Genomic DNA, 10,835 nt, shown 5'->3' on the forward strand with positions numbered 1-10,835 from the left:
TCCCCCAGTTTTTGACTCTCTCGGGGCCGGGTGAACATTTGATTTGCTGCATTTGTCCCAAACTGAAGCCTTTTCCACATCTCTGGGTGGTCAGACTCGCTCTGTCTGTTTTTGTTGCTCGTGACCATTAACGAGAACAGGCCACGAGTTCAACGTTTATCAGCAAACGGAAGATAATTGGAAAGAATTCTGTGTTACTCCAGATCAGTGACAAAGATGCAATGGATGTTATTCAAAATAAATTCCCTTTGACATTTTATGTAAACTTGTTTGCATCCAAAAGTTGGATTTTAAGCGTAACAAAAATGTGTCAAATTATTGACTGACCATGTGACAGCGCACATGGGGATCAAATCCACAGCCTTGTTGTTATCAACACTGCGTCCTAACCAACTGAACTAAGCGGCCTATAGACAGAGCCAGGTATGGGTTTGAGCCGCACGCTGGGCGGTTTGTGTTTTATTTCTCACACTGGGTGACAGAGCAATTGTACAAACAATGGACACATCACATCCCGGAAACATTGTTCTGATATAAAACAGTGTAAAATAAGAACTGAGCATGGAAATGGAACGGAACCAGAAATCAGGACTTTAATCTATTGAAGTTGATCTTGAAATTCAACCATTCACTGAACATTCCAATTGATCGAACTCTCTTCTGAAATAAAATCCAGGAACTTGAGCTGCTGTAAAACGCAACTGAGCCTGACGTGATTTGAACACGCAACCTTCTGATCTGGAGTCAGACGCGCTACCGTTGTGCCACAAGCTCACATATAAAGCAAAGTGGTTCCATTCCTGACAGATTTACTTCTTGTTTAGATTCAGTGATTGAAATTAATTCAATCCTCATCTGACCTCCACTCTGTAAAGGCCTGCAATCCGATCTGAACCCGACGACCTGTGTCGGGTTCGGGTCATGTCGGGTCGCTCTTCCAGTTCTGGCTTTCGGGCTCGGGTCAGGTTGGGTCAGGTTCAGGTCAGGCTGGGTCCAGGTTGGTCTGAGTCCGTGTCGGACACACACAGTAAGTATTACATTTAACTTTGCTGGGAAGTTAAGTTTAATAAGTGTCAAAAGTTGAAAAGCCAACCAAAGCCGGGAGTCCGGGTCATTAAGGAGGGAAACTCTGAGTCTGCGCAGTGAGCAAGTGAGCATCTCTATGACGTCATTGCGCTCATGCTGCAGCTTCCTGTCGATTCGGAATCGGGAGGTAGATAAAGTGAACATTCCGGTGGTCGGGTAAGGCTCGGGTTAGTTTGGGCGTGGGAATAAATGGAGATACTCAGGCCGGGTCAGGCTCGGGTCCAATGTGGTTCTGTCAGGTTCGGGTCGGGTTTTTTTTCCTGACCTGAGCAGGCCTTTACCGCTCTGTCAGTTCAGTGCCTTATTTAAACTATAACTTGGAGTTCTGTTTTACAGGGTCTCGGCTGTTTAAGTGTTTCCGAGACCCACTACTCTGATTAATCAGACATTTTGCTGCTAACTGCTGCTGCTACAATTGAAATGTAAAAAAGAATTTCTAGTGACCTGCAACCAATGGACAAATACATTTCAGAAAGATAAAGCTCATTCACCAATCCACAAATGTGTTTTTCTGCTTATATTTATAAACAACTCCTTCTCTCCACTATGAGAACTATACAATCACTCCAGTTATTTGAAAGTTAGTGTAAGATGTTCCAGTTCATCAATTTTAAAACTGCAGCAGGTATTTTCCAGAAAACATCTCTGTTGGAACCTCAGTCCCAGTTAGATTGAAAGTGGACAATTAATGTATTCACTTGTTCATTGTGGACAGGTGTCTGACTTCGAATAAATCTCATTAACTTTCAATGAGGTGGCAGTATTTCTGTGCTCCCATTTTACACAGTCTGTCCTGTTCATGCACCATGTTTTTAATCTCCTCTCCCATTCTCCACAGGATACAGATTGCAAGCATCATCAATCGAGCTGTTGAAAAGCATTGGAAGAATCTGGTCACACAGGTATTGAAACATTCATTTTCTGCCATTTTCCAAGTTGGTTGCTTTAAACACCGTACGATGTGCAATCATCTTTAAAAGAGATTCTCTTCAATATCCAATACAAACTGTATTACAAACCTGACAGACAAACACAGGAGAACAAGTGACTAGTGAACACAAACCTCATGGTGCTCATTTTCAGATTTATTGCAGTCATCTTACAAAACAAGTGAAAGAATATTACAGTGAAATGATTTGGAAAGTAGGTGTGACTTTTGTTGGTGCCTTTCTTTGCTCTGTTGGTGAAACTTTCTTGCACCTGACTCCTGTTCATGTCTCTGTTTCCTCTATTGAATGAGGAAGGAGGTATTTGATCAGAAATCAACTGGATTGTGTACCTTTGAGAGGGGATTTCTGCACCATCAGGGCTGGAAACAGGAGTGAGTGAAAGACAATGTGTGGAGTTTGATTTTGTACAGAGGGAGAGCAAATCTAACAGGACTGTGAGATATTGGCCTGGATTTTACAGCCCCAATCGCGGTGAACTCTGAGACTTTCACTGCTGTTGAGGGTCTGAACAGCACTGCAACTGCCGGTACATGCACACACTAACACCAGCATCTGGAAGTTGTGGTGGTGAGAAATGTGCTTGGAAGGAGCCTCTGATCATAATCGCATCAGCCCACTCTTTAAAGTGACAGGGACCTGTAGTTCAGCAATTTGGGCTCATTGCCCACAATGTACCCTGATTTTTACCTGGGTTGGATTAAAGCCGGTACCAACAGGCTCAGGGCCTGCTCGGGAAAGACTTTTCTGTTGACACAACAGCTCCACTATTCCAGGAAGACACCGGCAGCAGCAGTTGTCAACTTTCAGAGGGAGTTCAGACATTTTAAATGTTGTATTTTATTTCTTAATTGTATGTAACTTTTTAGCATAGCCTGATCAGAGTTCTCAAATTTACATCTGACTTTTTATTAACAAGATTGAAGTGCTTTTAAAAGATCTCTAAAATCCTGCTTCCATGTAGATGACATTGGAAGATGACTTCAGAATAGCTTAGACTATCTTTCTAACAGGTACTGCAACAGCTTAAGACCTACTTTTCTGCAAAAGCTGGTGAATTACCTTCCGGGAGCGGAGAGGAGCGGAGCGGAGCTGACCTATATGGACCGATATAAGGAGAACGTTGAGAGTGGAGCCGATAAATCCAATCCGAGGATCGAGGCCCAGTCTCTTACCTTCCAGGAGTGGAGTGGAGCTCTTACAGTGTGCTGGAGTTTTGAAAAAAAAGAAGCCAACTGTGATGTCAGAGGAGAGCTGAAAGTTGATTGGTTGGTGAGTCACTGCTGTTTGTGTATTTAAATATCTTAAAGAAAAGGGCAAAGTTTTTTTACTTGAAAAAAAAACCTCTGCTGATAAGATGAGTACTACTAAAGTGTTTTTTTTATTCAGTGTAGCTTATGAAGGACTTTAGATTGTAGTGGGTAGAACAAGGCCCCTAGTGTCATTAGTACTTTTTAATTAAGGGAGTAACTAATTAATCTAAGGGTAAGTCATGGCAGGAGAGCTCAGTCCCGTGATATGCTCCTCCTGCGCTATGTGGGGATTCAGGAACCCTCCCAGTCTCCATGACGACCATGTGTGCAGGAAGTGTATCCAGCTGCAGCTACTGGCTACTCGCATTATGGAGCTGGACCTGCGGGTGGTTTCACTGTGGAGCGTCCACGAAGCTGTGGGCGTCATGGATAGCATGTTTAGTGAGGTGGTCGCACCGCAGGTAATGGATGCACAGGCAGAAAAGGGATGGGTGACCACCAGATGGAATAGTCGGAGCAGGCAGGTAGTGCAGGAGTCCCCTGTGGCCAACCCCCTCTCAAACAGATACACCGCTTTGGTTACTGTTGGGGTGAAGACCTCCCAGGGGAAAAGAGCAACAGCGCGGTCCGTGGCACCACGGAGGGCTCTGCTGCACAGCAGGGGAGGAAAAGGGGTGGAAGAGCTATTGTGATAGGGGATTCTATCATAAGGGGTGCAGATAGGCGTTTCTGTGGCCGCAAACGAGACTCCAGGATGGTATGTTGCCTTGCTAATACTAGGGTCAAGGATGTTTCGGAGCAGCTGCCGGAAATTCTGAAAGGGGAGGGTGTGCAGCCAGAGATCGTGGTCCATATTGGTACGAACGACATAGGCAGGAAGAGAGATGAGGTTCTGCAAAGTGAATATAGGGAGTTAGGCAGAAGGTTAAAGAGCAGGACCTCTAGGGTTGTAATCTCAGGATTACTCCCTGTGACACGTGCTAGTGCGGGTAGGAATAGGAGGATTAGGCAAATGAATGCATTGCTGAAGACTGGCGAAGGCGGGAGGGCTTCAGGTACTTGGATCATTGGGATCTCTTCTGGTGCAGAGGTGACCTGTACAAGAGGGACGGGTTGCATCTGAACTGGAAGGGGACCAATATCCTTGTAGGGAGATTTTATAGTAATACACTGGAGGGTTTAAACTAGTCTTGCAGCGGGGGTGGGACCCAAAGTAGTAGTCTCTCCGATGAGATAGTTGAGGCAAATGGAGAGGTTAAAGCAAGCAAGTCCAGTAGGCAGGCCAGGCAGGGGCAGGACAGGGAGCGTGGAAGGTCTGGTGGGCTAAACTGCATTTACTTTAATGCAAGTATCCTTACAGGTAAGGCAGATGAACTCAGAGCATGGATCGGTACATGGGATTGTGGTATTGTAGCTATTACGGAAACGTGGTTGAGGGATGGGCAGGACTGGCAGCTCAATGTTCCGCGGTACCGATCCTTCCGGCGTGACAGAGGTAGAGGTAAGAGAGGAGGGGGAGTTGCACTATTGATTAGGGAGGACATCACGGCAGTACTTAGAGAGGATATCCCGGGGTGAATGTCCAGTGAGGCCATACTGGTAGAACTTAGAAATAATAAAAGGGTGATCCCTTTGATGGGATTATACTATAGGCCCCCCAATAGTCAGAGGGAAGTGGAGGAGCATATATGTAGGGAAATCACAGATAGGTATAGGAATTATAGGGTTGTAATAGTAGGTGATTTTAACTTCCCTAATATTGACTGGGACTGCCTTAGTGCTAAGGGATCAGATGGGGAAGAATTTGTTAAGTGAGTCCAGGATAGTTTTCTGAAGCAGTACGTGGATGGCCCGACTAGAGAAGGGGCTACACTCGATCTCCTCTTAGGAAATGAGAATGGGCAGGTGGTTGATATGGCAGTGGGGGAGCACTTTGGGACCAGTGACCATAACTCTATTAGCTTCAAGATAGTTATGAAAAAGAATAGGACTGGTCCTCAGGTTGAAGTCCTAAATTGGGGGAAGGCTAATTTCCATGGCATCAGACAGGAACTCTCAAAAGTTGAATGGGAGAGGCTGTTTACAGGTAAAGGGACGTCTGGCAAGTGGGAGGCTTTTAAAAGTGAGATAGGAAGAGTTCAGGGCCAGCATGTTCCTGTTAGATGGAAGGGCAAGGCTGGCAAGTTTAGGGAACCTTGGTTGACGAGGGATATTGAGGGTCTGGTCAGGACAAAGAAGGAGGCATACGTCAGGTATAGGCAGCTGGGATCGAGCGAGTCCCTCGAGAAGTATAGGGGATATAGGAGTATACTTAAGAAGGAAATTAGGAGGGCGAAAAGGGGCCATGAGATTTCCCTGGCAGATAAGATAAAGGAGAATCCCAAAAGATTCTATAAGTGTATTAAGAGTAAAAGGGTAGCTAGGGAGAGAGTAGGTCCCCTTAAGGATCAGTGTGGCAATCTGTGTGTGAAGCCACGCGAAATGGGCGAGGTCTTAAATGAATATTTCTTGTCTGTATTTACCGTGGAGAAGGTCATGGAAGCTAGTGAGTTCAAGGGAGGGAACAGCGATATCCTGCAGCATATCAACATTACAAAGGAGGAGGTATTGGAGGTTTTGAAGCGCATTAAGGTGGATAAATCCCCAGGGCCTGATCAGATGTATCCTAGGATGCTATGGGAAGCAAGGGATGAGAATGCTGGGGCGCTGGCAGAGATTTTTGTATCATCGTTCGCCACGGGTGAGGTACCGGAAGACTGGAGGATAGCTAATTTGTTAATTAATAAATTAAATAACAAATCATGTCACCTCTTTCTCTTCTAAACTCTGGCGGAGACAAGCCTAGCTTGTCCAATATTTCCTCGTAAGACAGCCCACCCATTCCATGTATTAGTCTCGTAAACTTTCTCTGTACTACCTCCAATGCATTTACATCCTTCCGCAAATAAGGAGACCAGTACAGTACTCAGTACTGCAGAAGAGGTCTCACCAATGTCCTGTATAGCGGAAGCATAACCTCCCTACTATTGTATTCAATTCCCATGGTGATAAATGATAACATTCTATTAGCTTTCCTAATTACGTGCTGGACCTGCATACTAACCTTTTGCAATTCATGCCCTCGGACACCCAGATCCCTCTGCATCTCAGAGCTCTGCAATCTCTCACCATTTAGATAATATGCTTTTTTATTCTTCCTGCCATAGTGGACAATTTCCGACTTTCCCACATTATACTCCATTTGCCAGGTCTTTGCCCAATCACTTAACCTATCTATATCCCTTTGTAGCCCCCTTATGTCCTCTTCACAACCTACTTTCCTACCTATCTTTGTGATCAGCAAATTTAGCAACAATACCTTCGGTCCCTTCATCTAAGTCATTTATATAAATTGTAAAAAGTTGAGGCCCCAGCACAGAACCCTGTGGCACACCACTCGTTACTTCTTGCCAACCAGAAAATGACCCATTTATGCTGACTCTCTGTTTCCTGTCAGCTAGCCAATCTTCTATCCATGCCAATATGTTACCCCCGACACCATGAGCTTTTATTTTCTGCAATAACCTTTGATATGGCACCTTATCCTTCTGGAAATCGAAATACAATACATCCACTGGTTCCCCTTTATCCACAGCACATGTAACTCCCTCAAAGAACTCCAATAAATTGGTTAAACATGATTTCCCTTTCAAAAAACCATGTTGACTCTGCCTGACTACCTTAATTTTTTCTAAATGCCCTGCTATAACATCTTCAGTAATCGCTCCTAACATTTTCCCTAAGACAGATGTTAAGCTAACTGGCCTGTCGTTTCCTGCTTTCTGTCTCCCTCCCTTTTTGAATAAATGAATTACATTCGCTACTTTCCAATCTAACAGAACCTTCCCGAAGCGAGGGAAATTTGGAATATTAAAACCAGCGCATCAACTATCTCACTAGCCAATTCAGGACCTGGCGACCTGTCAACCCGCAGCTCCAACAATTTGTTTAGTACCACTTCCCTGGTGATTGTAATTTTCTTGAGTTCCTCCATCCCTTCAATTTCCTGATATACGGCTCATACTGGGATGTTATTTGTATCCTCAATAGTGAAGACCGATGCAAAGTATCTGTTCAATTCATCTGCCATCTCTTAATTATCCATTATTAATTCCCCAGACACACTTTCTATTGGACCAACAGTCGCTTTGTTAACTCTTTTCTTTTCAAAATATCTATCGAAACTCTTACTAGTTGTCTTGAAATTTCTTGCGAGCTTTCTCTCATACTCTAATTTTACCTTCCTTATCAATCTTTTAGTCATTCTTTGCTGTTCTTTTTATATTCTGTCCAATCTTCTGACCTGCCTCCCACCTTTGCACAATTATAGGCTTTTTCTTTAAGTTTGATAGTATCTTTAACTGTTTTCGTGAACCATGGATGGTGAGTCCCATCTTTGGAACTTTTCTTTCTCGTTGAAATGTATCTATTCTGTGTATTCTGAAATATCCCCTTAAATGTCTGCCACTGCATCTCTATTGACTTATCCCTTAACCTAATTTGCCAGTTCACTTTAGCTAGCTCTGCTTTCATGACCTTATAATTGCCCTTATTTAAATTTAAAATACTAGTCTGGGACCCACTCTCCTCTCCCTCAAACTGAATGTAAAATTCAATCATATTATAATCGCTACTACCTAGGGGCACCTTAACTATGAGGTCATTAATTAATCCTATCTCGTTGCACAATGCCAGGTCTAGTATAGAATGCTCTCTGGTTGGCTCCATAATGTATTGTTCCAAGAAATTATCCCCAAAACATTCTATGTACTCCTCATCTAGGCTACCTCTGCCCATCTGAATTTCCAATCTATATGTAGATTAAAATCCCCCATAATTATCACAGTACATTTCTGACAAGCTGCCATTATTTCTTCCTTTATATCCCATCTGACAGTGTGGTTAATGTTCGGTGGGCTGTACACCACTCCCACAAGTGACTTCTTGCCTTTATGATTTCTCATTTGTACTCAAACTGCTTCTGCATCCTGATCTCCAGAACTCAGGTCATCCCTCTCTATTACGCTAATACCATCATTAATTAACAGAGCTACCCCGTCACCTTTTCCTAGCTTCCTGTCCTTCCAAAATGCCATGTCACCTCCAATATTCACATCCCAATCTATGTCGCCCTGCAGCCATGTCTCTGTAATGACTATCAGATCCTACATATTTATTCTATTTGTGCTCCCAGTTCATCTGTTTTGTTTCAAATGCTCCATGCATTCAGATACAGAGCATTTAGTTTTGTCCTTTTATTATTTTTGTCACCTCTTGCCTTATCTGTCGATTTACTCTTAGATTTGTACATTCTGTCCCTTCCTGTCACAGTCTGTTTATCATTTCCCATATTTATACCTTTCTCTCTTGCCTTGTCTCTCCTCCTTGATTCACCATATCTTCCCAAATTTGATCCCTTGCCCCCACTATTCAGTTTAAAACCGTCTCTACTTCCCTCGTTATGTGGCTCGCTAGAACACCGGCACCAGCACGGTTCAGGTGTAGACCGTCCCAACGGTACAGCCACCTCTTTTCCCAGTACTGGTGCCAACGCCCCATGAACCAGAACCCACTACTACCACACCAGTCTTTCAGCCGCACATTACTTTCTCTAATTGTATTTGTCCTATGCCAATTTGCACATGGCTCAGGTAATAACCCAGAGATGATTAACTTTGAGGTTCTGCTTCTTAATTTGGTGCCTAGTTCCTCACACTGACTTTGCAGAACCTCTATCCTTGTCCTGCCGATGTCTTTGGTACCGACATGGACCACGACGACTGGATCCTCCCCCTCCCATTGTATGTTTCGCTCCAGCCCTGAGCAGATGTCCTGAATCCTGGCACCGGCAGGCAACACAGCCGTCTGGACTCTTGCTTTTGCTGCAGAGAACAGAGTCAATCCACCTTACTATACTGTCCCCTACTACCACTACATTCCTTTTTTCTCCCTCTTTGAGCCGCAAACACTTACTGCAGACCTGTTTGCCCTGGATCACACTGGCATCCAGGAACTCCCACATGCTGCAGCTGTGACACATCACCTGTCCTGTCATCCTTAACGTGTTTCAATTAACTACTTAAATATTTTATTCAATTATTCATTTTATTGCATATTTTATTAAACTTACCACTAGTTTGTTTACTATTTTAAACGTGAGGACCACAATGGATCTTAATCACTTACCAGATGCGCATCAAGCAGGTCGGTTCTTCCAAACCAATCAACTACCTGCTTGCCTGTGATGTCACAGCTTACCAGATCCTCACCAAACAGCTCCTTCCACTGCACCGAAGAAAGAACCAAATCCTGTATACTCACCCCAGCGGCTCTCCGTTTCCCTGCTCTCACTCTCCATTGTGACGTCACTCCTCGATTTTTTTTCCCCTGCTCTGCTCCTCTCTCTCTCGCTCTGTCTCCGAATCTGTGCTTTTGGCGCATTTCTTCATTTGTTGTTCCGTTGTGATCTTCTGTTTCTGGTCCAAAAATCTGACTCTGGTGGGACTTGAACCCACAACCTTTGAATATCGTCTCAATCATTATTTAGAAGTCCAACACGCTATCCATTGCGCCACAGAGCCTCACACATTTTTAGTAACATCACTAAGGCCTTTGATCTTGTCAGCAGAGACGGCCTCTTCAAACTGCAATGGAACATAGGCTGCCCTCCTGACCTCTTGGGCATCATCTCTTCTTTCTACGAGAACATGCACAGTTCCATCAGTTACAATGGAGCAACATCAGACGCTTTCAAGATCAGCAGTGGGGTAAAGCAGGGCTGCGCGCTGGCGCCAACTCTCTTAGGAACAGAGGAACATAGGAGTAAGCTATTCAGCCCGTCGAGCCTGCTCTGTCATTCAATTCGATCATGGCTGATCATCTACCTCAAAGCCCCTTTCCCATGCTATCCCCATATCCCTTGATGTCATGAGTATCAAGATTTCTATCAATTTCTGTCTTGAACATGCTCAATGATTGAGCTGCCACAGCCCTCTGGGGCACAGTATTCCAATGATTCACCACCGTCTGAGTGAAGAAATTCCACCCATCTCAGTTTTAAATGGCCTACTCCTTATTCTGAGACGATGTCCTTTGGTTTTAGACTCACCAACCAGGGCAAACATCCTGTCTCCATCCACACTGTCACGCCCTGTAAGAATTTTGTCAGTTTCAATCAGATCACCTCTCATTCTTCGAAACTTTAAGGAATACAGGCCCAGTTTCCTCATAAGACAATCCCACCATCCCAGGGATTAGTCTGGTGACATAAAAACAAGAAATGCTGGAACCACTCAGCAGGTCTGGCAGCATCTGTGAAAAGAGAAGCAGAGTTAACGTTTCAGGTCAGTGACCCATCTTCGGAACTGACATATATTAGAAAAGTCACAGGTTATAAGCAAGTGGGGTGGGGGTGGGGCAAGAGATAACAAAGGAGAAGGTGTAGATTGGACAAGGCCACATAGCTGACCAAAAGGTCATGCAGCAAAGGCAAACAATATGTTAATGGTGT

The 10,835-nt window shown here is 44.2% G+C and overlaps 2 non-coding genes across 2 annotated transcripts; both read right to left on the reverse strand.

The window, feature by feature from the left end:
- Positions 1–702: 702 nt before the first annotated feature.
- Positions 703–774, reverse strand: trnaw-cca (transfer RNA tryptophan (anticodon CCA)). Its single transcript has one exon. It is a non-coding gene; the product is annotated as a tRNA-Trp (tRNA).
- Positions 775–9,815: 9,041 nt separating this feature from the next.
- On the reverse strand, positions 9,816–9,906 carry trnar-ucu (transfer RNA arginine (anticodon UCU)). Its single transcript is given in 2 exon segments — positions 9,816–9,851; positions 9,870–9,906. It is a non-coding gene; the product is annotated as a tRNA-Arg (tRNA).
- Between the last annotated feature and the right edge of the window lie 929 nt (positions 9,907–10,835).

The sequence above is a fragment of the Heterodontus francisci genome, unplaced genomic scaffold, assembly GCF_036365525.1.
Source record: "Heterodontus francisci isolate sHetFra1 unplaced genomic scaffold, sHetFra1.hap1 HAP1_SCAFFOLD_167, whole genome shotgun sequence".
NCBI lineage: Eukaryota > Metazoa > Chordata > Chondrichthyes > Heterodontiformes > Heterodontidae > Heterodontus > Heterodontus francisci.